The sequence below is a fragment of the Cupressus sempervirens genome, chromosome 3 (assembly GCF_028749045.1).
Source record: "Cupressus sempervirens isolate cs-2001-9-10 chromosome 3, ASM2874904v1, whole genome shotgun sequence".
Classification (NCBI taxonomy): domain Eukaryota; kingdom Viridiplantae; phylum Streptophyta; class Pinopsida; order Cupressales; family Cupressaceae; genus Cupressus; species Cupressus sempervirens.
Window position 1 is genome coordinate 491,116,818 of NC_143120.1, and position 8,812 is coordinate 491,125,629.

At 34.6% G+C, this 8,812-nt stretch overlaps 1 long non-coding RNA gene and 2 other non-coding genes across 3 annotated transcripts; all 3 read left to right on the forward strand.

Moving 5' to 3' along the window:
* The first annotated feature begins 528 nt into the window (after positions 1–528).
* LOC149567318 (uncharacterized) lies at positions 529–2,732 on the forward strand. Its single transcript, XR_016362402.1, has 2 exons — positions 529–734; positions 2,419–2,732. It is a non-coding gene; the product is annotated as an uncharacterized LOC149567318 (long non-coding RNA).
* Positions 2,733–3,568: 836 nt separating this feature from the next.
* LOC149567319 (small nucleolar RNA SNORD24) lies at positions 3,569–3,649 on the forward strand. The gene has a single exon (XR_016363160.1). It is a non-coding gene; the product is annotated as a small nucleolar RNA SNORD24 (small nucleolar RNA).
* Positions 3,650–5,108: 1,459 nt separating this feature from the next.
* On the forward strand, positions 5,109–5,189 carry LOC149567320 (small nucleolar RNA SNORD24). Its single transcript, XR_016363161.1, has one exon. It is a non-coding gene; the product is annotated as a small nucleolar RNA SNORD24 (small nucleolar RNA).
* The last annotated feature ends 3,623 nt before the right edge of the window (positions 5,190–8,812 follow it).

Sequence of the window (8,812 nt, forward strand, 5' to 3'; positions counted from 1 at the left end):
ATGCACAATGAATGCATCTTTATCTTGTCCAAACTGTCTCTTCATATTTTTCTTTCATTTTTTATTTCCAAAAAAAGGATTTAAACCTCAAAAAAGTCTTTTGAACCAATCAAATATTATAAATTACAATCAAATAAATACTTTTTAAAATCTAACCTTTGTAACTTTGAAATATGATACTAGATTACCCATAAAAAAATAAATAGTAGAAAGTCTACTTAAAACATTAGTCCTCTGCCTTCATAAAAAAGCTTAAAACTTATTTTAATAGGAACATGCACCATAAACTTAGATTAAATTATTTTTGCACATTTTTAAAAAATAGAATTAATTGACAAATGAAATCCTAAAACATAAGTCTCCTCCTTAACTCAATACATTTTTATACAACAAAACTCATACATTTTAGAAAAAATAACATTAAAAATTAATAAAAAATGATAACTCTCCATTATTTACTAATATAATATATATTTTAAAGATTTGGTAAACATACTATTCATGATGGCATTTGCTAACCTAATTTAGAATTTCTTATGCCCATTCTTGTACCGCGTAATGTGCCTAGGGTTCGGGAAAACGAAAAATGAGTTTTGAAACCCTGTTCTCAAAACAATGAAAAGGGTTTGCCTAAATCGAAAAACCCCATTTTATTTTTTACGGGAGGAGGAAACCCTAGCCGGCAGTTCCCTTCGGGGAGAGTATATTATTAACATGCCCGGTCCTCGCTAATGGTATGGTTTCACCATGGTTTGTTCTGAATTCCTTTTCTCTGTACCTGTAATATTATCGGAGTTTGTTTTGATATCAGGAGACTGGGCTCTTTGAAGTCCATCGCTCATTATGAGTGTTTTAATCTGAAATAATCACTTATGTGGTGTGTTTCTGAATTTCACTGTGTCAACTCAATGATCCTCAATGCTAAAAAAATTGACACAGTGAAGTCCAAAACACGTAACATAATTGCTATGCTAATGTGTACTATTGAAATAGTCGCTGTTTGTTTGGGTGAGTTAATGCCTTTTGTTTTGAAAAAATGGTTTTTGACATTTATTTATGTTAATGTTCCATGGCCAACTATAACTGTTATTTATATGTAATGCCTTATGAAATGATTTTTCGATGTTTGATAAAGTATGTCGCTGAGCATGCAATTTTTTTGTGGGTATTCTTGGCATATGATGAGACATATTGAACTAGAATCCTACAAAATAATGAGGATACAACAATACAAAGATTCACTTGCGCTCTGATGCTTCTTGCCCACTTGATTTCGTTATTATGACTTCTTTGAATGTGTTTATTTGTAAGTGTTTCTCTTGTTACTAGTCAGCTTTGAGGCAGTACGTTTTTGTACTGTTTTTCGTCTCCATGTTTTGTTGGTCTAGGCCATAGTATGCTTTGCGGGGACGGGCTATATCTATGTTCTACTTCACTGTTGTTGTTCGTATGCCTGGAGGACAAAGTTATCACTGTTTTGAGGCAAACAAATCTATCAATATTTTGCTTTCTTTTGGCTGCGGGAGAAAGCTAAGGCTTGCAACAAATGTAATGTTAAATGCCTGTAGGAATGGTTGTTTGATGATATTAATGTTTTTCTTTTGATCTAGGATGAGTATTAGATAGGTGAAATGGGTGTGATACAGATTTGCAAGTGTCAAGCTGGTTGGAAGAGTGGGGGTGTGGTTGTAAATGGTTATACCTTCGAATTTGTGGGATGCCATCCTTTTTTGATGTAGATTTGTTAAGTATCAAGCTGGTTGGATTAGTGGCTGTGGTTGTAGATGGTCATACTTTCAAATTTATGGGATGCCATCCTTTTTTAATATAGATTTGTTAAGTGCTCAGCTGGTTGTATGAGTGGCTGTGGTTGTAGATTTTCATACCTTCTAATTTGATGGATGCCCTCCTTTTTTGTTAAGGTATTAACAATCACTGAGGGATATTTTCATATTTGTAGAGTTGTTGAACAGTCTATGAGGTTTTTTCCACTCACGTGTAACATTTTATTTAACAATAGACAATAGTTAAATGAGGCACAGGGCTTGTATTAGATTAGATTACATGCATTTATTATTATTTTAGTTTTAACATCATCAGTGGATATCTGAAACTTTAAGTAACCATGGAATATTAGCTACCTACACAGCCATGTTCATTCTACATTGTGTAGACTGTTAAAGCAAAGCTGCCTATTAGAATGAGAATTACACATGTACTATGCTGATTTAAGACTTTTTACTAAACGTTCATTTGCTTGTCTATAAACTTAGTTAATGTTTTTGTCTAATGCCATTTCAATACAATTAAGGGTTTGGGAGGTCCTAGCCTAGATTCGGTTTGAGGAAGCCTAATGATGTGTTAAATTGTAAGGGTTCCAAATTTTCGAGTTTTACTGTATTCTCTGCTGGATTGTAGGTTCTGCACCTACAACTTTCATGAGGATGATATGCATTATAAGCGAAAAGCTCTGTCAAATACATTTGAGGAAATGAGTAACTGCTCTGCTGCTGTAGTACATTGAAGTGGCCAATTCTGGCTTAAAAGCATTGTCTTATAATGCTATCAGTACTTTGGGGTCATAAGTTTCCAAATTATCATGTTTGACCTGGATAAATAACATGAACAAGAAGTCTCTGATCCCTTTTATTAGCTAGAATTTACTGTTTTAATCAAGAATTAGATGGTTCCCGATGATCTTTGACTTAATTTATGCCCATTTTTTAACTTCATATCATGTTTGTGTATGTGTGAGGAGCTTTTCTAGGCACATCATCTTGCCTAGAGATTAGTCATGGAATACTGTTTTGAGTTGCCTTAAGCCATATTTTAGCTCTCTAGAACCAAAGTGTAGCTCTAGACCGATTTCCTGGAATACTGTCTTTCTACTGGAAGGCATTAATAAGTCACTATTTTGTGAGATACTTTGAAGGTCACGTTCTCTGCATCAAGAGATCCAGAGAATTGCTCATTGTTTGGAGAAATTGTTAGCAAAAATTTGTATTGTGTAGTTTATTTATGATCCGGACCTTTCTTGAGCTAAACTGTTGGGAGTTTATGGCCTCTGTGACATTCATTGGCGGGGTTAGAAAATTATGTGGGTCCAATCTTACAAAATCATTGTTTTACCTTGTGTTTTTGCACTATATCTTGCCATTTGGAACTAAAGGTGTGTGCACGCTCTATGTATTTATCTGTTGAAAAAATATCTAGCCTGGTGCCTTTTGGGATGTACATTAGCCTTCGTGATTGACACTGACCATTTTAATGCCCAGGGGCAATATTACTCAGTGTTTTCTAATTGGAACTGATTTACATGGGGTTTGTGGTGTGCCTGAATGACCAATAACGCATTTTGTTTGTGCATCTACCCTCCTATGTTTGTGGAAAGTTTGTTTTTGCTTTATTGGTGTAACTGAATGACTGATACTGCATTTTGTCTGTGCATCTTATCCTCTTATGTTTGTGGCAAGTTTGTTTTTGCTACTTTGCTGTTTTTTTCAATTTAATTTGCTGAGTAGGAATTTTCAGTGGTGATAATTTATGTAGATAATTAGGGGCTCAAAGAGACCAATGATGTAAGACAATATTTGCTACTCTTGATGCTTTGGGCATTTGATGATAGCTAACCACCAAGATCTCTGAGGTCCTTTTAAGTGCTGGTATTTTGATTTTGTTGCTGTGGATTTATAAGATTCATATTCCTTTTAGCGTTGCTCTTTGTAAATAATATTATCTTGCCTATTTTTTTTCAATAAATTATGTTTCTGTTATTTGTATTTTCACTTTTGTGTGCTCCTGCTTTTAAATGTACAAGCATTTGGATCTTTTGTGTTTGAATTTGTGTAGATTTCCGTTCGATAGCAATTTTGTCATTGTTGATGGGTTCTGTGTCTCTTACCTCCACTTCTCCCCAACAAGGGATGGCCGTATAAGCTTAATTAGCTCTACACTTGAATGCTCTATTACTTGCTGCCTTAGGCAAGTTGTTTGGAGAAATTCATGGGCATTCCAGTTGTACAGGCCATGTGAATTCAAATATCATTTATATGAGAATGGTCCAAGTTGATCTAGTGGTGGAGAAGTCGTGTTCTTTAAAAAGAGGTTTCAAGTTTAAATTCCATGGAACTAAGGTATGTACACTTAGTTTGTAAGGGTTACACGAACAAGAAGTCTCTGACTCCTTTTATTAGCTAGAATTTACTGTTTTAATCAAGAAGTAGATGGTTCCCGATGATCTTTGATTTAATTTATGCCCATTTTTTAACTTCATATCATGTTTGTGTATTTGTGAGGAGCTTTTCTAGGCACATCATCTTGCCTAGAGATTAGTCATGGAATACTGTTTTGAGTTGCCTTAAGCCATATTTTAGCTCTCTAGAACCAAAATGTAGCTCTGGACCGATTTCCTGGAATACTGTCTTTCTACTGGAAGGCATTAAAAAGTCACTATTTTGTGAGATACTTTGAAGGTCACGTTCTCTGCATCAAGAGATCCAGAGAATTGCTCATTGTTTGGAGAAATTGCTAGCAAAAATTTGTATTGTGTAGTTTATTTATGACCTGGACCTTTCTTGAGCTAAACTGTTGGGAGTTTATGGCCTCTATGACATTCATTAGAGGGGTTAGAAAATTATGTGGGTCCAATCTTACAAAATCATTGTTTTACCTTGTGTTTTTGCACTATTATCTTGCCATTTGGAACTAAAGGTGTGTGCACGCTCTATGTATTTATCTGTCAAAAAAATATCTAGCCTGGTGCCTGTTGGGATGCACATTAGTTTTCTCGATTGACACTGACCATCTTAATGCCCAGGGCAATATTACTCAGTGTTTTCTAATTGGAACTGATTTACATGGGGTTTGTGGTGTGCCTGAATGACCAATACTGCATTTTGTTTGTGCATCTACCCTCCTATGTTTGTGGGAAGTTTGTTTTTGCTTTGTTGGTGTAACTGCATGCCTGATACTGCATTTTGTCTGTGCATCTTATCCTCTTATGTTTGTGGCAAGTTTGTTTTTGCTACTTTGCTGTTTTTTTCAATTTAATATGCTGAGTAGGGGTTTTCACTGGTGATAATTTATGTAGATAGTTAGAGGCTCAAAGAGACCAATGATGTAAGACAATATTTGCTACTCTTGATGCTTTGGGCATTTGATGATAGCTAACCACCAAGATCTCTGAGGTCCTTTTAATTGCTAGTATTTTGATTTTGTTGCTGTGGATTTATAAGACACTCATTCCTCTTAGCGTCGCTATTTGTAAATAATATTATCTTGCCTATTTTTTTTCAATAAATTATGTTTCTGTTATTTGTATTTTCACTTTTGTGTGCTCCTGCTATTAAATGTACAAGCGTTTGGATCTTTTGTGTAGATTTCTGTTTGATAGCAATTTTGTCATTGTTGATGGGTTGTGTCTCCTACCTCCACTTCTCCCCAACAAGGGGTGGCTGTATAAGCTTAATTAGCTCTACACTTGAATGCTTTATTACTTTCTGCCTTAGGCAAGTTGTTTGATCAATACTTATCAATTTATGATCAAAATTTATTGAGAGATTTCACGCAATGAAAGTTTATTGCTCAATCCTTTGTACTTGTTCTATTGTAGGTCAATTGAAATTACCAAAAATCATCCATTTGTTAACCCATTGGAAATGACAAAATTAAATGCCCTTTAAAGAGTAAGCAGTTGCTAAAGATTGCAACCTTTGTTGCCTTTTGAAACTCTTTGACTACTGTTGGTCGAGCCTCCCATTTTTTTTTTGTTCTTGAAACTCAAAAAGAGCAAAATAACATGCCTATTATTAAAGTCAGCAGCAAAACTGTGGGACAAAATAATATGTTGCAATCCTAATGAAATTTCAAATTTTGATTTCAAACTGAATAAATTGTTTATTTCGGTCTCCTCTTTTTAATTAAATAAAATGAAATTCCTGTGCTATTCCATGCTACCTTGTTCACCCCTTCTAACAATGTGTTTTGCATCATTTGCGTTTGTGTTTCAATGAGAAATTATTTCTTTTGCAGTAGGCCTAAGCCTAGGTACCTGCCTCCAAGGATAACTTCTACATATTCAACAAGAGCTCTAATAGAGCTAGAGCTAGAGTCCCTGTGTATTGCTTAAGAAAACACACCTACATAAACGAACATAAAATCAAACAAAGCAAAAAAAAAAGAATTTTCCTCTCTTCTGTAAAAGGTTAAGCACAGTTGCAATGTACCAAAAAACCAAAACAGATATATATTAAACATATTTTACAATACCTTGAATTAGACCCCACAAAGAGTTTGTAACTGCTGCAAGATTAAGCAATAACTTCTCCTACAAAATATCCTTCCTCTGGATTGTTGGACCAATTCTCGAGTTTTAAAGGAAGTCTTGCGCTTTTTACTGAGTATTTGATGCTGCAATTATTCAGAAATATATCAAGCAATGCAATCTAAACGTTCCCATTTTGCGATCATATTCCATTCATCTTCCAATAAGTCATAGATAGTCCCCGGACTCCACGATTTGCTCTCTTATAAGCCTCTTACTTTGACCTTATCCTTCATCCATTAAGCATACAAATCATAATATTTCACTTTCGTAACCATGGCTAACAATGTCACCATCCTCCTAAGTTTTATGAAACATGAATCTCATGGAAGAAAGAGAAAACTTGTGAACCAACAGCATGCAAGCATGACTCACAAATCTTTGACGCTCTCTTATGTTCTCCATAAACAACAAAGGAAATAGATAAAAGGAACCATCATGCCATCTCTCACATGACATATGAACACAAATTAGTGATCACAAATCTTCAATGAACTCAAAATTGAACAAGAGTAATTTAATATCAAGGAAGTTCATTAAGATCAAAGAGACATTGTAAATCAAGACTTGTATCATCAATGTCCTACATCAGCTTTATTGAGTAACAAAGTTAAGAACATATTTAACCTCCTTTTTAGACCAAAACTAAACACATCATGTAATCATCATGGATGAAAGCCTCTCATAAAAAGATTAAACTCATACAATTCTCATTCCAAATAATACACCCAATAAAATGTCAGCTATCTCTCAAATAAACCCTAAAAAAGCTAGCTCCAACAATAGCTCAAGATCTATATTGATGAAAGATAAAATTTTAATATTAAGCACTCGAAAGGAGCAATCTCAAGTAGTAAACTACAAAGTAGAGTAGGAGGGGACAAAAGTGATATCCTCTCAAGTCCATACTAGGACAATGCTCCTTGCTCTTCCTCTTTAAACCATCAATTGACCCAACACATATCATTAATCACAAAGAGAATATTAGCATCACCTAAGTTTGTAAGTACCGAGGAGTACTTGTAATGGATCAATCAATCCATGCCAAATTACAAATGCAACTAAACACAATCACAAAGTGTCAAGCAAATGACCAATGCACACAATTAGGAACTTAACATGGCAACATGAATAAACCATCTCCAAAGAGATAACATTCTCAATATGAAAATATCATATCAAATACTCATATCATGTTGAAACTCAAATGTAGAATCAAAAGTGCAACTATTCTATCAATAAGGATAACATGTCAAATGAAATCTTAAACCCCACCTCTACCAAGGGACCCATTGAATCCTTAAGATGTTAGCATCTCCAATCATACGAAGATAATCGCCAACCACTTGGGTATCTATAAATGCAAAAGACCCTTCTATAGCAATAGGATTTGAGACACCCTATAACATTTGCAAACATTAAGTACACATCATTGCTGATAACTCCCTTGATCCTCAACAAAGATCCTCAAGGTCTACACATAGCTAATATTCTAGTAATATCAAATGAAACCAATATCTCTAAACCAAGAAAACAGCTCCCAATAAAAGCCTACACAAGCTATACATGACATTAAACCTCCTTTGATAAGAGAACCAATTAAGACCTCACACCATCAGAAAAGCTCAAAATGTGTTCATGAGCTCCCTAAAAGAAGCCAAACTAACCATGATCCTTAGCCTAGGAGAGGAGAGAAGAGAACATAGAGGTTGATTACAAAGTGTTTGTTCGAATGAACTACAGCTCCGAGTCCAAGTTTCTTCTCCAAATCCAACTAACTTTGTACGGGCCCATATCCCCAATTTTTTTCTTTTTTTTGGAATGATGGGAATGGTAGGTTAGTTTAAATAAATCCAATACACTTTATATTTTGAAATGTGTCATTGGTAGGTTGGCTAGAGAGAGCTCTTGCTTCGATAGAGGTAGTAGATTACAAACACCATGCTTCAACTTTTTTTGTGGCGACAAACTTAATGCTTAAATAAAATGTGCCACCATTAATTTTCAACATGAATATGTGGCATGTTGGTTTAAAGAGGGAAGGTTGCAAGTTCCACTATCACATTTACATTTAATTGTATTTAGTAATATTATTTTCCTTTTTAAGAAAATGTTGATCTCATCATCTTGATCTGGTCAACCTGAAACTTTGACTGGTCATATCTTTGTTCTATGAGCTCTGTTTTATGTGAAACAAATAGCACCAAAATTATGGTAGCGAGCACTTCTCATTGACGCCACCGTTGCTCACTTTTGAGATTTTTTTAATTATATATTTGGTCTTTTTTAAGGTTTCATTGCACACTATTTGTGTATATGAACTTTGTTTTTCTTTGCTCAAGTTGGATTAGAGTCATGTTGGAGAGTACTTCATTTTGGCATTAGTTTAGGGAACTTTAGGAACACTTTGATTTTGACTTAAAATTTCCTCTTGGATCATGTCAACAAAAAGTGTTTATGGTACCATGATAACATCCACGAAAGCATGTA